At 36.9% G+C, this 24,964-nt stretch overlaps 1 protein-coding gene across 2 annotated transcripts in view; it reads right to left on the bottom strand.

The window, feature by feature from the left end:
* Nucleotides 1–24,377, bottom strand: part of SLC39A10 (solute carrier family 39 member 10) — a 77,275-nt gene extending 52,898 nt beyond the window's left edge. The window contains exon 1 of one of the 2 annotated variants that reach the window (XM_054699954.1): nucleotides 24,271–24,377. The gene's annotated coding sequence lies outside the window, so the exon portion shown is untranslated. The remainder of the gene's footprint in view (nucleotides 1–24,270) is intronic. The other variant, XM_054699955.1, reaches the window with a different exon arrangement.
* Between the last annotated feature and the right edge of the window lie 587 nt (nucleotides 24,378–24,964).

The following is a 24,964-nucleotide window of genomic DNA, read 5'->3' as shown; positions in this document are numbered from 1 at the left end:
ATTAAAAAAAATTAGTAGAACCATAAACTGGTGACTGTCATCTGTAAATGTTGCAGGTCAATGGAAAATTTAAATAGAATAAAGAATAGAATAACAACATATCAAGATACTTATATTGTGAACATTTGTTACTTTTTGCTTTAACTTTCAGCTTGACTAACAAATCATTTCCAAGGGAGATGTTTATTCCACAGCCTCTTAAATTAGAAAGTTAATTAGTCAATCTGGTTATGTAGCTTTTAGTTGAAAGTTTTCCCCTTTTCATAGTGATTTGATGTAATTGTTTGAATATTTATTTATACCAGTAAAGTTATATTAAAAATTAGGCAGAATTAGGTGTGTTAATGAGTTCCATCATAGTCATGTAGATATGAGCAACTAATGTGCTAATCAATGAAGAATTGGTCAAGTGCAGGCAAATATATTCCAACAGACTTTAAAGGAACTTCATTTAAGGGGTTAAAGGTGTATTTCAGCTCTCAGATTTATGAGTTTACTTCCCCTGCAAGTCCACCTTGGAAGAAGAAACAAAGTATTAAGGAATGGATATAGCTTCAAGCAAAAGTTTGATTCTTTTATGTACATGTCATGATGTTAATGTGTGAAAATTAGGGCAAACAAAATATGGCTTTAGCCCTTGAATCCAGAAAGAGGTGGCTTACAGTCCAGTTGGGGAGATAATTAAAGAGGCAATTACAGTACAGGCTGATAAGTACTATGTTAGAGATAGGTATGGGCTGCAACGGTAGTTAGCAAAGGCCAAAAAAGACTTTGAAAAGGAAGTGACATTCAAGGACTGATTTGAAGGACTAGAAGAAAGACCAGTAAAAAGCAGGGGCAGAAGGGCCTACCTGGCATCACAAGGGCTTAAGTCTCAGCACTTTGAAGCTATCAGCAGTCACTGCAGCACAGTTTGATCCCACGCCAGGGAGCTACCCACATGGCGCAGCAGACCTCTCATGTCTTGCTCACCGCTCCCCTCAGCTGTGTATTTCAGTCAATCCGTCTATTCTGTTCCCTACTCTGTCTCTGGTGAATCCTCTCACCCCCCGCACCTCTAGCCTGTACCCCAGTTCTTATATGCATAAATAAATAAATCTTAAAAAAAAAAAAAAAAAAAGCTGGGACATAATAGCCCAGGCAGAGGAGTGAAATGAATGAAGGTGTGGTTCTCACTTTGATGAAATGAAACGCAAAATGGTATACATTTTGGCATGGGTTAGGAGACATGAGACTGAACCAATAAACAGCCTTTTTGTATCATATAAAAGACTCTGAATGCTATTCTGAATGCTGAAGGACTTTAAGCAAGCAAAGATCATAGGCAAGAAGGGAAATGGATAATATGATTAGTTTGGTAGGTAGAATAATGTTTCCCCAAAATATCTATGTTCTAAACCCTGGAACTAGTGAATGTTAGTTTACATGACAAAGGGGAATTGGGATTGGGGATGGTATAGATTGCTAATTAACTGATCTTGAGTCAGGGAGATGATCCTGAATTAACAGTGGGTTCATCTTTAATTTTTTTAGATTGATATTACATGGGTTTACAACTTTGTGTTTTAGAGGTATAGAATCCCACCTCACCCACTTTGGTTCACCACCATAAAGTGTTGTGTTCTCATCAGGGTTCATCTTAATTTCAAGGGTTCCTAAGAATGTAAGACTATAGATGAGGGGAGTGCCGGGGGATGTGACTATGGAAAAATGGTCAGAGGGATGCAGAAAGTAAGTTATAAACTGAGGAATGTGGGTGGCCTCTAGAAGCTGAAAAAGACAAGGAAATGGGTCATTCCTAGAGCCTCCAGAGGAGTGCAGCCCTTGCAGACACTTTAGGTTAGCCCTGAGACAGGTGTGTCAGACCTCCAATGTACAGAACTATAAGGCAATAAATTTATATTGTTTTTAAATTGCCAAGTTTGAGGTAATGTGTTGTAGGAGCCCTGGAAAACTATACAATAAGAAGCTGTTGGGCCTCCCTAGTGGCACAGGGGTTAAGTCAGGGCTATTGAGCTATCACCAGTCACTGAGGCATGAGTTCAATCCCTGGCCAGGGAGCTGATCCACAAGACACAACAGACCTCTTCTGTCTCCAGCTACTCCGCTCAGCAATGTAGGATTTGGGGGCAGTTAGAAGCATTTTGGAACTTTTCTATCATAATGCTATTACTATCAGTGAAAATTTATTGAATGTTTACTATGTGCCAGAACTTTTCTTAGCATTTTATATGTCATTTAATTCTCATTATCAACCCTATGCTCTTTTTTTTTTTATGCACACAAAAACTGAGTACAGGCCAGAGGTGCAGGGGTCTCTGAGAGGATTCACCAGAGATAGAGTGGGAAACAGAGCAGGCAATTGACTGAAATACACTGCTGAGGGGAGCAGCAGGCAAGACAGGAGAGGTCTGCTGTGACATGTGGGTCAGCTCCTTAACCCTGGATCTAATTTGTACTATAGAGGCTGCATGTGACTGACTTCATAGTGCTGAGACTTAACCCCTTGCGCCACCAGGGAGCCCCCCCATGTGCTCTTATACCCATTTTACTGAGAAGAAAACAGCTATGGAGAAATTATATAACTTGCCCAATTGGGCATACCAATTCAAACCCACAGTCCAAGTTTAGAGCCCTTGATCTGAAATCACTAAGATATTTATCAATTATTAATAAATTATTAGACCAGCATTATTAGAGTTATTAAAATAGTAGTCTCAGCTTTATAGAGCCCAGAACCAAATTCCCTCCATTCACACTCCCTCTGGCACTTTGGAGGTACAGGTGAACTGAGGCTTCTATACCAGGAGTACCAAGGACACATGTCACCCCCTTCACCTTGTAGGAGGGCTTTATGCCTGGGAGACTCAGATCATAAGCTCTTAAGAAAGCTGTTTAACTTCAGAGGGCAGAAAGTATCTGCAATCAACATTATAACTATCTTTATAATAAATCACATGCTATTATTCTTTACTTTATCTCTAGAATTTACATCAAAGAGAGGGGCTAATTTCCAGTAATGGTTCTAGCATGAGCAGCTTTCTGTAGGACTCCCAATTCTTTAAATTTTTATGTCAGGATACCTGATTTACTAGCAATGTCTTAAATATAATTGGAGTGTATCTTCACACTACCAATGTATATTGATTGCAAAACCACCAAGCTTTTTAGCAGAGATAGTTTGTTTTCATCTATAAAACTTTTTATTAAATAGGAGTCACACTTGGGAAATATTTGAAAATTTTTTTATCACTCAAGAGAAATATTATGAATCACATGTATTGCTTTTTATGTCTTACTTTCCTCCCCGGTGGCGCATCGGTTGAGCGCTGGGTTGCAAAGCTGCCCGCAGCCTCTGCAGCGCAGGTTCAATCCCTGGCTGCTCCCAGGCCACCAGAGGAGGGTCCCACATGGCGCGCAAACCTCTCCTGCCGCCTGCTGCTCCCCTCAGCAGTGTACTTCGGTCCTTCTGCCTTCTCTGCTCCCTGCTCTGGCTTTGGTGAATTCTCTCACCCTCCCATGCTTCTGACTGTACCCAGTGCTTGTATGTATAAATAAATAAATAAATCTTTGAAAAAAAAATTATTTGGCTCCATACCAGAAACAGGCCCACCCTCTTTGGAGGAAACAAACACACAAAAAACTAATTTGTATTAAACCTACTTGAACTTTTAGCTATGTTTGGAAATGATAAACACTCCTGTTTACATTTCATTTTATTTGAATTTTTATGCTTTGTAGTATTCTGCCAGCATACTGGAAGTAAAGAACATCTTTTAAACATTTACTGCATTTGCACAAAAATTTAAAATATCTAAGCTGATATTTAACATTATTAAATAATAAGTTTAGTGACTGATAAGCAGTCAGCTTTTGATTAATTTGATAATGGGAATATGTTGAGGGGTGGGAAGGAGTTAAAAGCTAATATAAAACTACTGTAACAATAAAGTTTGATAAACTTTTATCAGAGATGAACTGATTTATGGATCAAAGAGACAGTAGAATCTGATCAACTTGGGGTTGGGAACAGAGCTCTGTCAATTTTACATGAAGAAGAAAGAGAGTGAAACATTCAGCTTCAATTTTTCCAGTTTTGTTCCCCTCCTCTACCCTTCGTTTATAATAGGTTGGTACTACTTTCAAACCATCAGTAATCAGCTAGCCTGCAAAATGCTTAATCCATTGAAATAGTTACTAGAAGAGGTGAAAATATGATTGAATGTCATTTGATTCATTTTAATGTATAAACATACTATTGTTTAATAACTGTGTTCTACACAGCATGAACAATTCTATGGTTTTACAGTATTGAATCAACCCACACAATAGAAATGAAACAAGGATAAACAGATACATAATGTGCACCTCTTAGTGTTTTCTAAGTGAACATCCACTTATGCATGCTGGGTTCTTTTTCCTCTCTCTCTTAGCCAAGGTCCTTAAAAGACTTTTCTTTGTATTCACTCAGTTTACTTTCGCAACTCACCTATCAACACATGAGGTCTCCTAAATCAACTACCAATGACCATAGTTACTAAATCAAATGGTCACCTCCCATTACTACTTTTTCAATTTCTCTGTTCCTTTTGAGGAAGTTTACTTCCTCCTTCAAATATTTAGTGGTAGATTAAGAAGACATGTCCAAGACATACACCACATTGGTAACCAAAAGATGTTGCCTTTTTTCTATGCTGACTGTTCTACCAAGTAAGGTATCTTATCTGCCATGCTGTCCTACCTCCAGCTTTGCTCCTCTTTACACAATTCAGTTCTCCCTCCAATTTCACAGCAGCTTGTGCTCTTCCAGTAGCTCCTTCCCTGTTTTCTTCAAGGACTTTTGTTCTCTAAACTTCCAAACATGTAGGCAGTTTCTTCTAGGTCCTCTTCTTTATCATTCCACTCCTTTGCTTGTAAAGGAATGTTTTAAGGATCACTTGCACCAGCATCAGAGTCTCTAGAGGTTCTAATTAAATGTGAAATTTCTAGCTCTTACCCTAGTGAACCAGAATCTTAGGGATGAAAATAAACAACTTTCATTTTTAATCGTGTCCCAGGTAATTCTTAGGAAAAAACTTCTGGATTGAGAATTACTGTTTTATTCAGTTTTATCCAATTCCTTGGTTTTGGTTACTATTTCTGTGTCGATGATACCTACCTCTGCATTTTCAGATGTCAGTTTCTCACAGGCAACTCTTACAGTTTTAAAGATGTCCTAAACTGTACATATTGTCTCTCAATCCTGCCATACTTCTAATTTCCCCCAGTTCTCAAAATAGTCCCAATGCACTCCCGCAGGAGAAAACATGAAGTGAGTTAGTCATAATTGTCTGTTCTCTCAATTCACTCTCTGCTTATGACTCTTGACGCCTTCTAATTCTCACCACTCCCAAGTGACTCCACTAGTTAAAAGTTATTATCATAAATTGCCTAGAACTAGTTGGCTTCTGGTCAAGTCCATCTCCATTCACTTTCAGTAGTAAAATGGAGTCATCACTCCTCTGATCAGATCACTCCCATGTATAAATTTTTCAGACACCCATTGCTCTTGGGTTAAACAATTCCTGACAAACAACAGTCCATCCAATCTGCTACCATAGTATCTTTGCAGATTTATCTCTCACTACTTCTCTACAATTATACTGTCCACTTGCGGCTATTACAATGTGACTAGAAGTGTGACTAGTCCAATTTGAGATGTATATCTGTATAGTTTACACATTAGAATTCTAAAACACAGTACTAAATGTCTCAAAACATTTTCATATTGATTAGATGCTAAGATGATTTAAATATGTTGGGTTAAATAAAGATACTTTTTAAATCAATTTTACTTGATTACTTCCTTTACATGACTACTAAAATTTTAATTATATAGGAGGCCCATATTGTATTTCTACTGGGCAATGCAGGTCTAGAACATTATGAGCCAGTCATACTTATTACTGCCTCTATTTTATGCTTTTTCCATGCTCAAAATGCCTCCTCTCCTCTGTAACCCTTCTCCACCCTCTTCCTTCAGGATTATCTTCCCAAACCAGTTCTGGACTTGCTGTACCTCTTATGTGCTCGCACATTTAGCAAAAAGCTTTTAATGTAATGTAGACTGGCTATCCCCAAGTTACTTATCCATATTCATCAACTGCTTGAAGTAGGACTGAGACTGGTTCAATGTAGTATTCCCAGTATCTAGAACATTGCTTACTGCAAAGTTGGCATGGAGTAAATACTAGTAGAATGACTCACAGAAATTATCCCTATGGGCCCAAAACATAAAATATAATAATGGTACGTGTGGGAGGAGTTATGAACTAATATTGTCTCTTCATCATTGACCTTTCCACATCCTATTAAATAATACCTTAACTCTCTCTTTCCACTTGTGGCTATTTTAAATTTTATAAATTAATTTGAATGAGGAAATCTTTGGAGAAAAAAATGAATACAACATTTATCTTCTCAACATTTTTAAATTGCTTTATTGCTAGAAGATATTCACTGTGATAAAAATTACCTATTCATTGGAAAACATTTTTACAGAATTTCTGATCAAGTCTTTGTAGGAATTTAAATGAAACCTGAAATCAAGTCATTTTCTCTATAATCCTGCACTCCTGGCATTCACAGTGAAGTTTTGAGTACATCAAAAATTCTGGCACAGTCACATTATTATTAATGTTTACCACATTACTTTCTGTTAAAAGAAAAAAAATTTGTATGCCAAATATAAAAACAGTAAGAACAGACAGTAACTATTTTCTTAGTCACACCAGATATAAATTTTAAGTGCATCCTCAATGTTTATCCAATTTGATCTCTATGAGCTTTGGGGTTTTTTTAATCTTTGTTTTTTATGAGATTGAAATGTCTAGAGGATTTATAAAGACAAATACTAAGCCTCACCTTGACTCAATACTTGGCTGTTTTTCTGCTGCTGCTTCATCACATATTTGCTTCTTAACAACATTGCCCTGCCTGTGTCACTATTCTGGTGAAATGGTTTACTCAAAAGTCACTATTGAGAAATTCTATCATTTGCAAAATAATGGATGAATCTTCTGCTGTGTGAAATAAGTCAGAAGGAGAAAGACAAATACCATGTAATTTCATCTATGTGTGGAATATTAAAAAACAAAGCAAAGCAAATGAGCAAAACAAAAACTCTTAGATATCAGAAGGGAAGAGGTTGAGGGTAGATGGAATAGGTAAGGGGTTGGGGGAATAGGTCAAATGGATGATGATGGATGGAAACTAGATATTCTGTGATTATGAGGTAGGGCATACAGATTTTGAATTATGCTATATAAAACATCAATTATAAATCAATGTTACTTCAGTCAAAATTTATTTCTAAAAAATCATTATTAAATGGGGGAGGGAGAAGAAGATATTAAAAAGACACAGGAATCACTGAAAGAGCTCTCAATGCCCAAATATGGGACAATTTGAATGACAAAACCCAGTGTTGAGAATATACTCACATGCTTTTTTACCATTTTCACTTTTCTTGTGTAAACTTTCTCCTTCACTATCTTCAGTAACCCATTCTATGGTATTGTTAAGTTTTGATCTTTAATTGCATTGTCTTAAGTCACTTCATATTATCTCTCAGGAGGAAAAAAAAAAGTCTGACCAGTTCCTGAAACTCCAACTGTCTTCTATGTTGAAAACTCCAAGATGTGTATCTAAGTCCAATCTCTCTTTTAAAGATCAGAACATATTTCCAACTGCTAGGTGGGCAAATCTACCTACCGACTTTCATGGATTATAAAATCAGTTGTACAAAAAAGGAAACCCTGATTTTAGACCCTAATCCTGTGGCTCCTGTTGTGTCCCGAGTTGATTTCCCCAGTCATTCAACAGTATACTTATATACAACCATGTCTGCTTTATCACCATTATCCCCTCCATTTTCATGTAAATTTTACTGGATTTTATTTCTGCCTACTCCCTCTACTGTCACTGAGTTATTTTTCCTAAATAATTACCAATCCATCACTCAAAGTAGCTTTGACTTGTAGAACTTGAAGGTGAGCCCAGGTACAACTGAGACTTCCAGTACTGATATGAGACAGTGATATGGGATGTCCTTGTTTTGTGTTCATGGGAAAGAAGCAAACATCCTCTGTTTGGGGCAAAAAAACACCAGTGCTTTTGGAGATCAGACCAAAGATTCAGATGCAATCTGAATGGGTATAAAAGGCAATAAACTGCCTCTGTTCACTTTCTGTGTTTTACACTAAAACTCAGTAGTTGTTCCTTGAAGGTTAATTACAATGTGGAATCTGAAAACAGATTAATGAAATTTAGGCTCTGTTACCCTTAAATCTTTTAGTTTATTTTGCTCTTTGAATGATCTATTACTCATTAGTAATGTTGTAACATGCATTGGTCATTGGGAAAATAATTGTTTACTGAGTTACACAGATCTTTCAAATGCTAACACCTTTCATCATATCATATCAAAACATCACTTTTGTTAGTATTACCACAGTATCATCAGAAAAATATTTAAGTACTGGAAGATGTCAAGTTGATGTTGGTAGATACAAGTTATCCAGCATTCCAATTTTCACCTGAAAGCTTGAATTTTACCCTTTGCAACAAATACTGTCAACTGTTATCCTTGAAGTGACAGGCTCACTGTTCATTTTCAAGAAAATGCTTGCAAACTACCCATTTGAATAATCATATTTTGTCAGTTTTTCAGGTTAAAATAAAAAATGTTCCATGAAAACAGCAGCCATTTCATCTCACAACACAATCGCACGGTCAGGACTTAGATAAAAAAAAAAAAAGCATTTCAATATGTACCAGAAAACAACAAAAAGAACAAACTCAAACTTTATGAGTGCCTGGTAGAGAAGATTACAATGACAACTAGTGGATCTTGGTGACACTGCCTATATTTATGCTAAATAACTGGAAGTGACACCTACCATTATTGTTTTTCTACGGTAAGTAGAATGAAAAAGACAAATAGCATCCTAGCTTTATAAGAGGAAATTATTTTAACCTTGTGAACTCCCTGAAAAGATCTCAGGGCCCTCATGTTCTATGAACTACTGCCAAGTTAAACCAGTGTGATATTTAACAATTAGTTCTGTAGTAGTTATGTGACATAATTCTAACCAATGAGTCAAAGAGGCCTCTGGGAAAGCTTTCTTCCTTCTAACAAGTTACGTGGAAATAGAAATTTCCCTTTTCTGCCTCTGGACTTTGTCATTTACATGGAAAACCTAAAAATAATCTGCCCAAGAATACAAACACTGCTCTGAATTGGGGAAAGTGGAAAGATGGAAAACATCTGTGCAAACCATTGTCATTGATGAATTACTAATTATTCAACTTGGAACCTCCTCTCTCTAGAATTCCTGTCATGTACAATAAACATTTTCAGATTTTTTAGGTGGCTTTTAAACAGGTTTTCTGATTCCTTAAAGTTGAAAACATCTTTACTCATATATTCTTATATTTCCTATCCATCTATCATTATTCAAAAGACCCCCAGATACTGATCTCCAGAGCTTGACACATTACATATTAACTGAAATGAGCAAGTAAAACAAAATGACAACAAGCCATTTAACAGTTACTCTAAGGAGGCATACTAAGTTGAACAACTAGAACAAGTGGTTATACGGAGGCAAATCTAATAAAAGAGATAATATTCAATTTTAATAAAAGTATGAGAACCCTTAAAGATATTAGAATATAACACCAAAATATCAGGAACTAAAAAACATTCTTGAATCATAGAGTAATAAGGATCAGAAAGTAATCAGGTAGACAGAGGCAAAACACTTAGAATATATCCAAGTGTCAAAAAATCAAATCAGATATTATATAGTAACTAATAGGAGAGTATTCATTATTCATTATTCTGTGTTCTGTGTTCATTATTCATTGTTCTGTAGTCATTATTCTGTATTCATTATTCAGTGTTTTATACCTAAGTTGGACATGTGGTCATGTGGTCTGAGTAAAAGGAGTCTTTTTTCAATTGCCAGGTCACATTAGTTTTTTTCCAAAATAAAATAATTTCTTTTGATATATGTGTGTTTGAATTCATTAAATCTCACTCTTGGGATTCAGAACGGAAAGTACTTAAGTCAGAGAAATAAAAGAAAATTGGTTTATAGATAGGAAAAAATAATATTTTTTAATTTCTCCTATTCACTGCACCTCTCTGTATCAATGGAGAAACAGTAATGGTTCATAACTATTTGTGCTTTGCATGATCAGAGTTCTTCCCTCTACCAGGAAAATCTAGTTCACTGTATAAAGAATGGTATAGGAAAATAACAATCTCTCTGTGTAAGTCAATTTTTAACTCCTCCACTATGTATCATTCTATAACTAAGTGGCATAAAGATATATTTTAAGCTCAAGTATTAAATTTCACTGAGTTACATATTTTAATTTACAGCACCTCTGAAATGAATGAACATCACCACATCTAAATCTATTCTTTTCAAGATTTCAAAATAAAGAAGTGCTTTTTCTATCATCAGATGAAGAATCCAAATTTGTAGGCAGAAATGGGTATAGATTTTAAGAGGATTAGATAAAATCACGAATCGTAATGCACATTAGCAGATCAAGTACCTTCATTTTTTAAAAAAACAGTGGAGTAAAAACTGGGGATCTTTGTATTTGATATTATCACTCAATTTCAACTCCACTGAAAATAACTTAATAAGAACAACAAGTCATTGAACTTATTTGGGAATAGCTTGTCTCAAATCAAAAGCATGACAAAATTCCCCTTGTCTAATAGTAAAAGAAATATGGACAATGTAGATCTGCACAGTCCTTGAAACAGAGAGCCCAATAATGTTATCCAAGTTAAGAGTCACAGACATCAAATGAGGGGGCAGCTTTCAATAACTGTTTTATAAAGATAATTTTGGTTTTGTATATAGTAGTAGTTGTGCCTTTACTGAAGTTTTCCATTCTTTGTCATAAATATATCTAGTTGTTTTCTCCTTTATGATTTATAAGCATTGATTAGCATATCCATAAAACTTTGCATTGTTTTCTCCCAAAGAATGTAGTAAAATTCATCTTGGTATAGGAGAAGATAGATGAATGTTAGCTGAGCCTATTGTAGTAATCATTTTATAATATATCATCATGCTGTATGCCTTAAACTTATGCAGTGATATGAGTCAATTATTTCTCAATAAAATGGGAAAAAATTTAATCTTGTGATATTTTTCCCATATCCCTGTTGCAAATGGACTAAGATTCCATATACGGTTAAATATTCTTAATCACATATCAAGACTGCTTTCAAAGGCTGTTTTTCAGAAATGGCTCCAAATCAAAGACCTAGTAAAGATAAATCAGTTTCCATTCAATAACATGTTTTTTGAATCATCTTGAAACACTAATAGAAAACAAGCTATTACCAACTTTCAATTATGGTTAAGTGAGCTAAATTATAATTTTACCCAATAATTTTGTATCATTTTTTTAAAAAAAGTTCTATAACTTTGAAGTAATATTGAATTCTAACAGTATTGTAAATGATACCTTTAATTTCTCTTTAAGCAGCTGTACACAGCTTGGGGCTAAGATATGTTCAGTGTTTAATTAGAGATTGAATTTTTTAAATCAGAATTCAATACGACATTTTAAACATAGATGTCAGGTGAAATAAATAGGTTCTTCCAGCAATAATGTAGAAAAGTTTCTTTTCCAGATCATCTCTTTTAGTTAGATACCACAGGGTAAAATTAATTGTAGTCATTGGTAGACTTGTTGACCATGAGAAATGGAATTCTGTCAAGTAATTGCATAAGTAACACATGCTGTAAAATATTAGGTGAAGGAGTCTGTTTGGGCTCTGGGCAGGTTGCCCCAAATATGCCAAAATGGATCACTGTTTATTTTGAATTAAAGTTCCTTGAGAGACAGCAGGTACAAAAAAAGGTGAATCTCCCAGGTGAAAGTTACTCTTATCACCACAGAGACAAAATTCAAAGTCATGAAGGCTGTGTAAAAAAGCTCTGCTCAGTTCCTTGCAAATTAAGACTCAAGTGTAAAGTTTTTTGTTTGTCTTATCAGTTGTTCACAAATTGAAAGTTTTGCGTTTTGTATATGTTACACTACTCTGATCATTTTGTAGGTCCCATATTTTTGTTTTCCTCTTAATGTCCTGTGTCAGTTTAATTATTGGATCTGCCAAAAGAAGGAGAAAAATGGTCTCCCTGGTGGCATAAGGGGTTAAGTCTCAGCGGTATCACTGCATATAGCGAGTTTGATCCTCGCCCAGGGAGCTAACCCTCATGGCACAGCAGACATTTCCTGTTTCCACTACCGTTCCCCTCAGCAGTGTATTTCAGTAGATCCACCTGTCCTGTTCTTCATTCTGTCTCTGGTGAATCCTCTTACCCCCCCACATCTCTGGCCTACACCCCAGTTCTGCAAATAAATAATCTTTTTTTTAAAAAAAAAAAAGGAGAAAAAAGTTTATCTCCCCTAAAAATCTTTCAACCAACCTGAGACTGATGTGCCCCAGTAGATGGCTCCCTATATGTTGCTCTACTTGGACACAGATACTAAGTTTTATTCACTGTTGCTACTGCAGCAATCCAAGCCAGAGATGTTGGTATAGAAACAGTGCACAGCAGACCTCTCCTGCCTCACCCGCTGCTCCCCTCAGCAATGTATTTCAGTAGATCTGCCTGTTCTGCTCCCCACTCTCTCTGGTGACTCCTCTCACCCCCAATAACTGTGGCTCACATCTCAGTCTGGTACACATAAATAAATCTTTGGAAAAAAAAAAAGAAGCAGTGTCAAGAATAGCAACAGATTTGAGATATATATTGGAGGCTGAATTGATGTGATTTGGCTATATAGTATGGATAAGGGTGTATGTTTCTTTTACCAGAAGTTCAATTTCAAGGTTTATTTTAATATTTTACATCTTAAAGTTTAATTTCTACTCACAGAGAAATTTCTCCCATGAGAGACTTGATGTATACCACACAGGCCAGATATTCCAAGAAGTGTGAAGTCTGCAAAATTTGAAGTTAAGAATGACCAGCTCCTGTCTTTGGCAGTACTATTCCTCTTTAAGATGACAGCTGTTAGTTTGCTGCCCCTCAGTATTTAGAGATTCTCAGTGCAGCACGTGGCCACTCAGAATGCTATTCACTTATGTACATTTTCTTTCTCCCACATGTACCTGCCTTGTTTGTAACTCCTTCCTGGTCTTATTTCCCATTATGCAAAAAAAAAAAAAAAAAATCTGACAGTCAATTATAAAAGTAATCTAAGACATCTAGAATGTTAGAGTTGGCAGGTCCTTAGAAGTCTCCCTTACTTTTCAGCTTAAGACTTGCCTTTATAGTGTATTGCTAATGGGTGGGAAGTTAGTACCATCCAAATCACATCATCTCCCTAGTATACAAAATCATGTAAAATGGGCTCATATTTAAATAAGTGTCTTTATAATTTACTCCACTTCCAACTGGAAGAATGGACAATTATTAAAGTTGTAGTTATTTTGCTTAAATCACCTAGGTAAAAATGAGTCACTGAGGGAGATTTTTGTTTTGTGTTATTTTTAATATAGATTTCTATATCTATTTCAAAATATCATGAGAGATGCATCAAGAATAAGATATATAGAATCATCACAGCAAATTAGAATTTACAAATATCACGGTTTAAAAATCCTGACTTAGACCACTTCTTAGATAATAGTGAATCCTTAATGTAGGAAAGTGCTATTTTAAAATACAATTTTAAGGCAATGTTTGAGCTGTTGAGAATTTACTGATGCATCATCATGAATTTATTTTCCCCAAGGAACATAGATTAATGCTTTGAGATAAAAACAGCCAAGGGACACAGGAAGACATTTATGTGCAAGGAGAGAAATTGTATCTCTAGGCTACAACTATTTATCAATTTTCCTGCCACTAAAACTTGCCAGCCAGTTTGTGAGCCTGAGATACAGATGAGTAACTCTAAATAGAAAAATTTCCTCTTTTGGGAAAACTTACTCAGAGAAATTATCACACATTGATGATATTTTCCTTGACATTCTCTTCACCCTATCTGTATTTTGCACAGTTACTCTCCAACTGACCCTTCTAATTACTGTTTCTTCTCTACAATAAGAATTCCTAAAATCTAGAAGTACTTTCTTCTACTTTCATTTGCACAGAATTATAGAAGTCTTTTTTAAAATTTTTTTAAAAGTTTCGTAGCTCCTACTTATAGCAATGAAAAAAAGCATTATTTTCTGTTTTACATGTCAGTTTAAAATTTTGCTTATTACTCTCTCACCTCAAAGTTTTAAGAACAAAGCCATCAAGAAAGAGGCAGGGGGCCTCCCTGGTGGCACAGGGGTTAAAGTCTCAGTACTATCAAGCTATCAGGAGCCACTGCAGCACGGGTTCAATCCCCAGCCCAGGGAGCTGACCCACATGGCACAGCAGACCTCTCCTATCTCCTGATGCTCCCCTCAGTGTATTTCAGTAGATCTGCCTGCTCTGTTTCCCACTCTGTCTCTGGTGAACACTCTCACACACATCACCCCATGCACCTCTGGCCTACCCAGTTCTTGTGTGCATAAATAAATTTATAAAATCTTAAAAAAAAAAAAAAACTATAATAATTAAAAAAAAAAAAAAAAAAAAGAGGCAGGGCCTTCCTGGTGTCCCAGGGGTTAAAGTCTCAGTACTATCAAGCTATCACCAACCACTGCATCATGAGTTGGATCACCAACCAGGGAGATAACCCACATGGCGCAGCAGATCTCTCCTGGCTCGCCCACTGCGCCCCTCAGCAGTGTATTTCAGTAGATCTGCCTATTCTGCTCTCCACTCTGTCTCTGGTGAATCCTCTCACCTCTCCCCCGCCTCCCACCCCACATCTGGCCTACAACCTAGCTGTTGTATGCATAAATAGATAAAATAGATCTTTAAAAATATATGAAATAAAATACCTGACTGTCCTCATCTTTCAACCACATTTTCTGGGCTTAGCTGACTTTTCCTACAGTGGAGACTCCAGCTATTGTTCTTTTTGCTCATTTTGCAAGCCCAGACATCAATAATCTTCAATCTTTCTTTTGGTTTTTATTTACAAGTCATTTTATCACATTCACCACAACTTCTTTTTCATATACCTGGGTTCTGTTTATACCCAATATCCTTAAACACTTAACTTCACCTGGGACTGGATAACTGACTAGTAACAATCTTGATAATGTCATCTACTGCCTCAAACAGAAATGTTCTCTGTAGTACATTTATTTAAGCTAAAACACTGCTGTGAATGTTTCCACACTTGAACTTAAAAGATAAAATACTAAATCACTCATTTTCTTAAAAAATGCAATGATTGGGGCCTCCCCGGTGGCGCAGCGGTTGAGCGCTGGGTTGCGAAGCTGCCTGCAGACAGCAGTATGATTTGATTTGATTCCCGGCTGCTCCCTGGCCACCGGAGGAGGGTCCCACATGGCGCACAGACCTCTCCTGCTGCCCGCTGCTCCCCTCAGCAGTGTACTTCGGTCCTTCTGCCTGCTCTGTTCCCCACTCTGGCTCTGGTGAATTCTTTCACTCCCGTACTTCTAACTGTATCCAGTGCTTGTATAAATAAATAAAAATAAATCTTTAAAAAAAATGCAATAATTGGTACCATAATAAGAACCAGTGTGATATAATGAAAGAGTTTTGATTTGAAACCAGATGGATTTGAGTTTTAGTTCCAGCACTACCATTTTTAAGTAGAGGAAATTATTTAACCACCTGGGTTAAATATTTAACAGTAAAATATTTAATTATCTGGGAAGTTTTTTTGTTCTGTGAAATATTTATTCCATCATAAGGTGTCTATGCTGATTTAATGTGATAATTTGTATAAAACACATAGCATACTTTCCTATGCATGGTAAATTAATCATCAGATTTATTATGGTCAAAGATAATTGTTCTATAAAAGCACAATTAAATTTTGGATCCCCACACCCACACCCTTGTTCACTTCTCAAAGAATCATCAACGTTATAAAACTTGGCCTATTCATGTCCACTTAAAAAGATCTGCCTGCTAATATTTATCTTTCTTAGTCAAACTGTTCCAATACTGCATCATTTCACACCTTAATTACTATGCATTTTTATCAGGCTATTTTGTACATCTCTGAATTGGTGAAAATTTTACCAGTAAAATGATATTTTCTAATCATCCTGGCCCTGTAACTTTTCTCCTTAGTCCTACTTTTTGCTACTGCCAGATCCTCTATCTGGAGAATTGGATCAGTGATATGGGGATATTTTAAAGCATTTGGAAATGATAACCGGAGGACTATGGCTTTCTGTCCTACAGGTAACTTTTGAATTAGTGGCATGGTTGAAGTCTGCAAAGTATAAGCAGTTCTTTACCCCTATACTGAGTTCAGAAATTAACTCCATCAGATAGTATCTTCAAATAAATCACAGAATTCACTATCTGTATGGCAATCAACTTGTAATTCTAAATTTGCCTGTACAGGACATTCAGTTAATAACTAAACATGTATTCTCCTAGAGGTCACCTTTCCAAGTATTTTGCATTATTGAACATATAAAAAATACATGACATATCTATGTAGATTAAATGAACAGAATACCTAAATGATGTATATTCTAATTCTGCTTATCTGAGCTATTATAAGTCACTTTCTATGACTCTAATAAGCACCACCATTGAGCATTATTATGTTATCAACATTTACTAGTTACAGCTAAACAGCAAAGTCAAAAGCAAATGAGTAACCTCAATGAATAAATCACATTGTGAATGATTTTGATACAAGTACAGATAATCTGTGTTCTATTTGAAAATTATTGAATCCAGATTCTCAAACTCTCTGCTTATTTTTGCATGACAGACTCTCCCATCCCTTTGTTCATCTCCAAGGTATCAGATTCAAATAAGGATATGAGAGAAAATCGTGGGGACTAAGTAAAGCCAGGTTTTCAAGTAGGGGAGAGTTTTAGAGTCAAGCAATTAACTGCTCAGTACATGATACAGAACAACACTCAAAAATACCCTTGAATACATTCCTTTCTTCTGTTTTGTTCACCCCATATTTTTGTCACTTAAAATATGTCTCATATGTATTTTTAAAAAAATATTTAAGAAATGAATAGTTCTTTAAGGGGCACTCACAATTGAGGTGATTTTCTAGAATGGGGATCTAATGACAACAACTCAGCTGAGATTTGCAGTGGATTTTTGCTGGTAGGATTAGTAACTAGATCCTTAACATATAGAATGCCTGCTAAATTTTCTATGTGACTTTCCACACTTTAAAATTCACAAACGGATTTCACAACCTTCAGAAACATGAACTACTAAATAATACTTAACCTTTAGCTCAGGAAGTTTTTCCCCATATCTCAGGCATATCATTTTATAATTCAATCCCTTCTTCTCTTGCTCTGAAGTCTGGGGGAATATTTCTGTAGTGCCTTCATCTATTCTTAATGAAGTCACCATTTTTTCTTTTTTTCTACTGGCTAAGTCAAGTATACTTTTACACCTCAGCCATTATTTCTTACCCTTTAATTATCTTCATTGCTCTTTCAGTGTTTCCCAGGATTTTAATAGCTAAAAAGTCCCAGAGGCCAAACTTGCACCAAATATGCTGGCACTGGCAGGTGGAGATTAACACCAAGTCATTACTGTAAGATCGCCTGTGCTTCCTGCTCCACTTTATGTATCCTTGCATCAGCTTTTGTTTTTCTTTTTGTTGTTTTTATTATTACATGCTGCATTTGCAAGTTCTTCTTTTCCCACAATTTTGGAGGTAGTCATCTTTTACATTAGGAAGTCAACGACCTATTGGTCATTTTCCAGTGTGTATACATATAATTTTTTCCCCTCTAGTAATTACCTTGTGTGAATCAACCTTAAATCTTCTCTTTATTCCTAAGCCCATCATTGTCTTTAGCCCAGAGTGAGGCAAATGCAGTCCAAATATAATACTGTTACCTGAAATCCAAAACCAAGCTCATTCTCTTTAATATTATTTCTCCTAATATCTCTGTCTGAAAACTTAGCATCACGGCATGATGAAGTTTGCATAATCATTTTTACTGTTTTCCCCCTCACATCCTACAGCAAATTGACTTCAGTATCTGAACTACTACACCAAGTCTCTTTCTGGCTCTAATAAGTTGAGTTTATCTCTTGAATATGACCCTTCTTTCCTGTTTCATTCCTGTACCTGAGTACAGGCATTCAGCATCTCTGGATTGCAGTCTCACAAGAGCTATTGGCATCGTTCCTTTAATTAATCACTTCCTTGATTCTCAAAACACTTACGCCATTTTTGCCTTAAAAACTACCACATTGGGCCTCCCCTGGTGGCGCAGCGGTTGAGCGCTGCCCGCATCCTCTACAGCACCAGTTCAATCCCCGGCCACCGGTGAGGGTCCCACAAAAAACTACCACATGGTCTCCATTGCTTAAGATGCATTCAAGACCTAACATCACCTCCTTTTCAGCCGCCTCTTTTACCACTTCTTTCCTCATTCATTACTCTCAAGTCAAATCCTACACTAATAGTAATAAGTGTGTTGGTTTCGGTTAACTAGAATTGGCTGCATGGAAGAATGTTTTAAGGAGAAGTGTCCCAACAGGTTGGCTGCTCCATAAAGGGGTGATAGTAATGGTAGCAACTATGAAATATATTTGCTGTCCATCTTGCTATACACATTGAATATTTAAATTTTCCTAAGTTATTTTTTGTTTTGGTACCCTATGACTATTTTTCACTGATCTCCTAGACTCAAGTCTTGTTTCCCTTTCTTAATGTTCTCACAGTTATCTTCTAAAAGATAATTTAAGGGGCCTCCCTGGTGGCCTAGGGGTTGAGTCTCAGCACAATCACCATTAAGACCTGAGTTTGATCCCCAGCCAGGAAGCTAACCCACATAAGGCAGAGTAAACCTTTCCTGTTTTGCCTGCTGCTCCCCTTAGCGGGGTAGCGGGGTATTTCTTTCCTTTTTTTTTTTTTTAAGATTTATTTTTATTTATTTATACAAGCACTGGGTACAGTCAGAAGCATGGGAGGGTGAGAGAATTCACCAGAGCCAGAGCGGGGAGCAGAGCAGGCAGACTGAAGTACACTGCTGAGGGGAGCAGCGGGCGGCAGGTAAGGTCTGCGCGCCATGTGGGACCCTCCTCCGGTGGCCAGGGAACAGCCGGGGATTGAACCGGCGCTGCAGAGGCTGCGGGCAGCTTCGCAACCCAGCACTCAACCGCTGTGCCACCGGGGAGGCCCAGCAGCGTATTTCAATAGATCTGCCTGTTCTGCTCCCCACCTTGTCTCTGGTGAATCCTCTGCACCTCTGGTCTACACCATAGTTCTTCTACACAAAAATAAATTGAAAAATTGAAAAATAATTTAATATAAGTTATTTGGACAGTGGATGGGTATGCAAAGAAATAATATCAAAACCTTATATCATATACCAAATACATATGAAAGACCGAAGACTGAAATAGAAAAAGGCACATCTGTAAGTGTTCTAGAATGTAAAGTAGAAGAATTCATTTATAGTGTTGATGTGAGGGAGAGCACACATACAAATAGTCAGCAAGCTCATGGAAAATTGCTCAATGCTACTTATCAGGGGCATGCAAATCAAAATGACAATGAAATACCACTTCACACTTGTGAGAATAGGTCATATCAAAAAACTAGAAACACGAAGTATCAGCAAAGTCCTTTACTCTTAGTGGGAATGCAGACTGATCCAGCCCCTATGGAAAACAGTATGGAGCTTCCTCAAATATTAAAAATAGATCTATCATATAATTCAGCAATTTTGTTTCTTGATACCTACCAAAAGAACTTAAATATATCAATTAGGTGGACATATGTACTCCTGTGGTACACTACTTACAATTGCAAAGTTATGCAAACAACTAAAGTGCCCAGTGATGGATGGATTAGGAAGATGTGGTATATATACACAATGAAATACTACTATGATATAAAAAGTGATAAGGGCCTCCCTGGTAGTGCAAGGGGTTAAGCAACAGCACTACAGAGCAATCTGCAACTACTGCAGCACAAGTTTGATCCTGGGTCAGGGAGCTGACCCACATGGCACAGCAGACCTCTCCTGTCTTGACTGCTACTTCACTCAGCAGTGTATTTCAGAAGATATGCCTGTTCTGCTCCCCACTCTGTCTCTGGTGAATCCTCTCATCCCCCCACACCACTGGCCTACATCCCAGCTCTTATGTGCATAAAATAAAATAAATCTTTAAAAATTAAAAAAAATAAATTTTTAAAAATTAAAAAAAAAAAAAATAGGGCTTCTCCAGTGGCTCAGCAGTTGAGCGCTGGGTTGCGAAGCTGCCCACAGCCTCTGCAGCGCTGGTTCAATCCCCGGCCACCAGGTGAGGGTCCCACATGGCGCGCAGACCTCTCCTGCCGCCCACTGCTCCCCTTAGCAATGTACTTCATCAGTCTGCCTGTTCTGGTCCCCGCTCCGGCTCTGGTGAATTCTCTCACCCTCCTGCACTTCTGACTGTACCCAGTGCTTGTATAAATAAATAAATATATTTTTTAAAAAATTTTAAAAATAAGTTACAGAAAAAAATCATGCAAATGCATTACTTATTAACCAAAACTGAGAGACAAAGGAACATACCTTTAGTTTTATGTTGCCATGGGTTATAACATTCTCTGAAAGTAAATTAAAATCTTTAGGGCCATTGTTACATTTAAATTGTAGCCAGTCAATGCAAAAATACCCAGTTTTCCTATTAATTCCAAGTGATATGCCCATATCAATATTTTAGCCTCCTGTTTTAATTGTATATGCAAACATTTAAATTTATTATACCATCATTTGCTTTTTTTTTTGCTTCATTATTCTGTCATTAATATTTATGAAAGAAGTTCTACTTTCATAGGTACTCCACAACATCTGACCTCAAATACTCTTGATGAAATCAGCCACAATGCCCATCATCCAATTCAGTGCTATTCTCCTTCCCAACATGAGGCATTTGTATATAAAGTTTTCCCTCTCTGGAAAGTTCTTCAACTTCATTTCCCACTTCCACATAGTTAACATATTCTTCAGATTTTAATCACTTTGTCAAAAAGACTTTTCAATCTGGAAAACTTCATGTACCAATACCATTTAAACTCTTATATTTGTTTTTGTCAATCGTTTGTGGATATCTGCCTCCCTCATATAACTGTGAAGCTCCTAGTGGCAGGGAGATAAGGAGTTTTTGCCTGCCTTACCAGAATCTGGCTTGGTGAACACAACAATTCTATGAATGTTTGTTGAATGAAGAAATGTATGCTTGAGGCACTGTGTGGGGGCACTGGCTTGGAACCCACAAGCCAAGATAAAAGAGGTGAGACAATTTCTGCCTTTAGGTAGTTTATCAACTGTGGAGGTTAAAATAAACACATAAAATTATAAGGCAGTCTGTGGTCATTGCCTTAGGAGTTACAAATAAAGTTGTAAGGGATTGAGAGCAAGGTGGATGCTAGAAGACTTTTAAAAATGTGTTATATATTTGAAAAATGCAGTATTTGGAAAAAGGTTTTGAAAAGCTATGTGATTTCCTCAAGAAAGGACAGAGTATTTGATTCAGAAAATCAAATGCCACAGGGGCCATGCAGGGAATTCTTATCAGTGAATAAATTGCCAAGTGCAGACTGATTGAAAACAAAATCTAGATGTTCTTAAAATTGATTGCATATTATAATCACCAGAGACATTTAAAAAATTCCCACGCTCCCATTACTCAGATGAGTTCAATGAGAAACCGGGGGTGTGGTAGGGGGTGGAAGGATGGGAGGATGGGCTGGAGGTGGGCAGTTGATAGTCTCTCAAGTGATAGCAGTGTACAACAGCAGCATTCACCTCTCCTGGGACTTGTTAAAAATGCAGAAAGCCAGGCTGCACCCTGGGCTTACAGAATCAGAATCCGCACTGTGACAATATGGCCATGATTTCCACACTCACTCAAGTCCCGTAGTCTCGCTCTAGCGAGCTTTGCAGTCTGCTGAGGGAGTGGCCATTAGTTCTACCAGTGTTTCCCGAGGGAATGCAGACGCCCCCCAAAACTGTAGATTTCTAATTTTCCATTTGTAAACGAAAATTCAGTTAACGGGGTACCCCTCTCCCTGGTCTCAATTAAGGGCTCCAAACGAAAGAACCCAGGCACATCGAGACTGGCCTAGCGAAAAAGTTGCATCAACAACAACAAATAATTATTTTGAGCAAATTTGCAACTTCAGAAAGGACAGAGGTCGGGGCTGATGTGTTTGCTAAAACTTCCAGTTTCCAGCAGATAATGTTCTAAATAGGTAAATTTTAACTCTCCCTGCTTTCCTCAATACACTGGCAACATCAAACAGAAACATTAACTTGACACCTCCCCAGGCTGTCTCTGTAAAAGTCCTTGAAAACGTACAGTGTTTTCCTGGCAGATTGTGTAAAATTCTCACTGTGAGTCTCAGAATTGGGACAGCTTTCCCAGAGCAGCTGCAGACTGTACCCTGGGCTCACATCCCCTGTCTTTATTCTTTAACAGACACATTTACTTATGCTTGGCTCAATTTATGTAAGTCAACACATTTATAATGCCGGCAACGATGCAAATAACCGAAATCAGGTCCAAACTATGAAAAGATAACTAGGGCCCTGGGTTTGCTGGAGAGGAAATGGTGAAGCAGTGGTTTGCCTAAAAACTGTGGTTGTTTAAAGAGAGGCATTTTTTTTAATATAGGGTTTTTAAAATTTTATTTATTTATTTATTTATTTATTTATTTTTGAGCAGCTGATGCATTCCTGCCAATAACAAGGCACTTCGAAGTTCATTATGAAACACTGATCTCATTTAAGTGGGGAAGGGGTTTGAAGCACCGCCAGCTAGCAACTCTTCTTCTCAACAGCTTTAAGCAAAATTTAAAGGGTAGCTTGGAAATAAAATGATAAAGGTTTAGAGGACTTGGATTGCTAGAGAGTAAAGCTTATTTGCTTAATTTTGGCAATGTCAAATCACTCAATATTTTTAAAACCGGGGTTACAACTGCAATACAAATGGAAAAAGAAAACTTGTTCCCTCATGCTCTGGAGATATAACTAACAGAAAGAAATGAGTCGAAGCCGAAGCCTTTCATCCAACAAATAGTTATAAGAGCTCCTACTCTGTATCAGGTGCTTTTCCAAGTCCTTTAACCTCATCCCCTCTGAGGTGTCCCTAGAGAGTCAACATCCTGAAAAATTGATGTCATTGTTCCTAGAATGAATGATCTCACAAGATAAAAGTGTGGATGTGTCAGAGTGGTCTCTAGCCCCAACTAGAGACTATCAACAGCTCAATAGCATTATCTTTGAATATCAAGGACCACTGATTGAGGCAGAACAGAGAGGGAGGGGGGTTCAGAACAGATAAAGATATACCCCTTTTCCCTTCTCTCCTGCCTCTCTTCCCTTCCTCCCCCCTTGCTTCTTTCCCTCATTGCTAAAAATTTTGACAACAGTTACAGTTACAAAATTTAAAATGGCATTATTAAGACATGATTCACTAATAATGATCATGATGATGAAAATAATAATATCAGCCACCATTTTCTTGCTCCTCGTTATATAGCTATAATTCTTTAAGTTAGTGCACTGAGTAATGCTTTTGTTATGTCTGCCAATTATATGAAATAATTCTGTGGATAAATATGATAGATTAATCGCAACATGGAAAAATCAGTCTAAAGCCTCACTGTTGAGCCCCCACTGTACTAAAATATGCATAATTATTTCTGAAACACACTAGGATTGTTATAAACAATCATAAGAGCAAATATTCAAAACCTTACAAAATGGGTTCTGTAAGAAAATTTTGGTTTTTAAAAAAGAGTGTGCTAAGCGTTTTCAACATTTTAAACACTCAAGAATATAATCCTAGAGCAGTTGTGCTCTTTATAAAAGCATGCATTTATTTTGTTTGGATACAAAACTCACATTTGTTTGTAAAATGTGCACCAGCTTAGTAACAAAGAGAAACAATGACGTATCAGTCAGAGCACAGACTTGAAAAAAAGGAAAGATCTTTACAACAAAAAGAAAGAAAAATGACTATCATCAAGGAGAAAGAAAGGCATCTCTGACTAAGAAATATTTTCCAGCAGGAGCTAAGGAGTTTGTGGAGGTGGGGTGGGGCTACAAGAGTGCTAGGTGAGAAAATATCAGTTCCAATTTATAGAACAAATCAACCCACTTACAGGACATGTTTAACTTCACCTGTTGGGAGGTAGTAAGTTCAGTCCCTTTCTCCTTTGAATGAATGGAGAAGACTGTCAGCTCACTCTCAGCCTCACCGCAGGAATGTGTGCTATCTGCAGAGTGCTTTGGCAACCCAGGCACTTAAAGGAGCTATATCAACAGGTTTCTCCTTCTTGCTAACACTGAGCCAATTGTAAATGTTGAAAGTGAACTTTAAACAAGTTAAATACTATCACAGGAATCCAAAGTCAGCTTTAACTAGAGTGTTTAAAAAAAAAAATAGAATCATAATTTGCATTTTTTTCCCACTGCAGCCTTTTTGAGTTGAAGTATAGCACTAACAAAGGACTATTTCCTGACAGCTCAGTAAGTAGCATGTTTCAAGAAAAGTCTGAAAGTTGGCCTTGGAAGGTCAGTTAGGACAGATAACTCTTTTCCAGATGGAGCCACTAATGTGTTTTTCATGAGAACTCAGGCAAGAAACTCAAAATATCCTTCAAAGAAATGTTTGAAAGTTCAGGTTTCTTAATATACTTATCTAATATATTTCTGGGGCACTGCCCTTCAGCACAAATATTTATCTCTTCTCTCTCAACTGTGTGCTGTATACTTATCATTCTTTTAAAAAACAACTTTTTCCAGCATAAGAATAGAGAGATGAAATACTCATCAGAGAAGCTTCATTCTTCTGGC

The sequence above is a fragment of the Talpa occidentalis genome, unplaced genomic scaffold (genome assembly GCF_014898055.3).
Source record: "Talpa occidentalis isolate TD23 unplaced genomic scaffold, MPIMG_talOcc4v2.1 talOcc4.3, whole genome shotgun sequence".
Taxonomy (NCBI): domain Eukaryota; kingdom Metazoa; phylum Chordata; class Mammalia; order Eulipotyphla; family Talpidae; genus Talpa; species Talpa occidentalis.
Note: the sequence above shows the minus strand (reverse complement) of the source record. Positions and strands in the feature narration are given on the sequence as shown.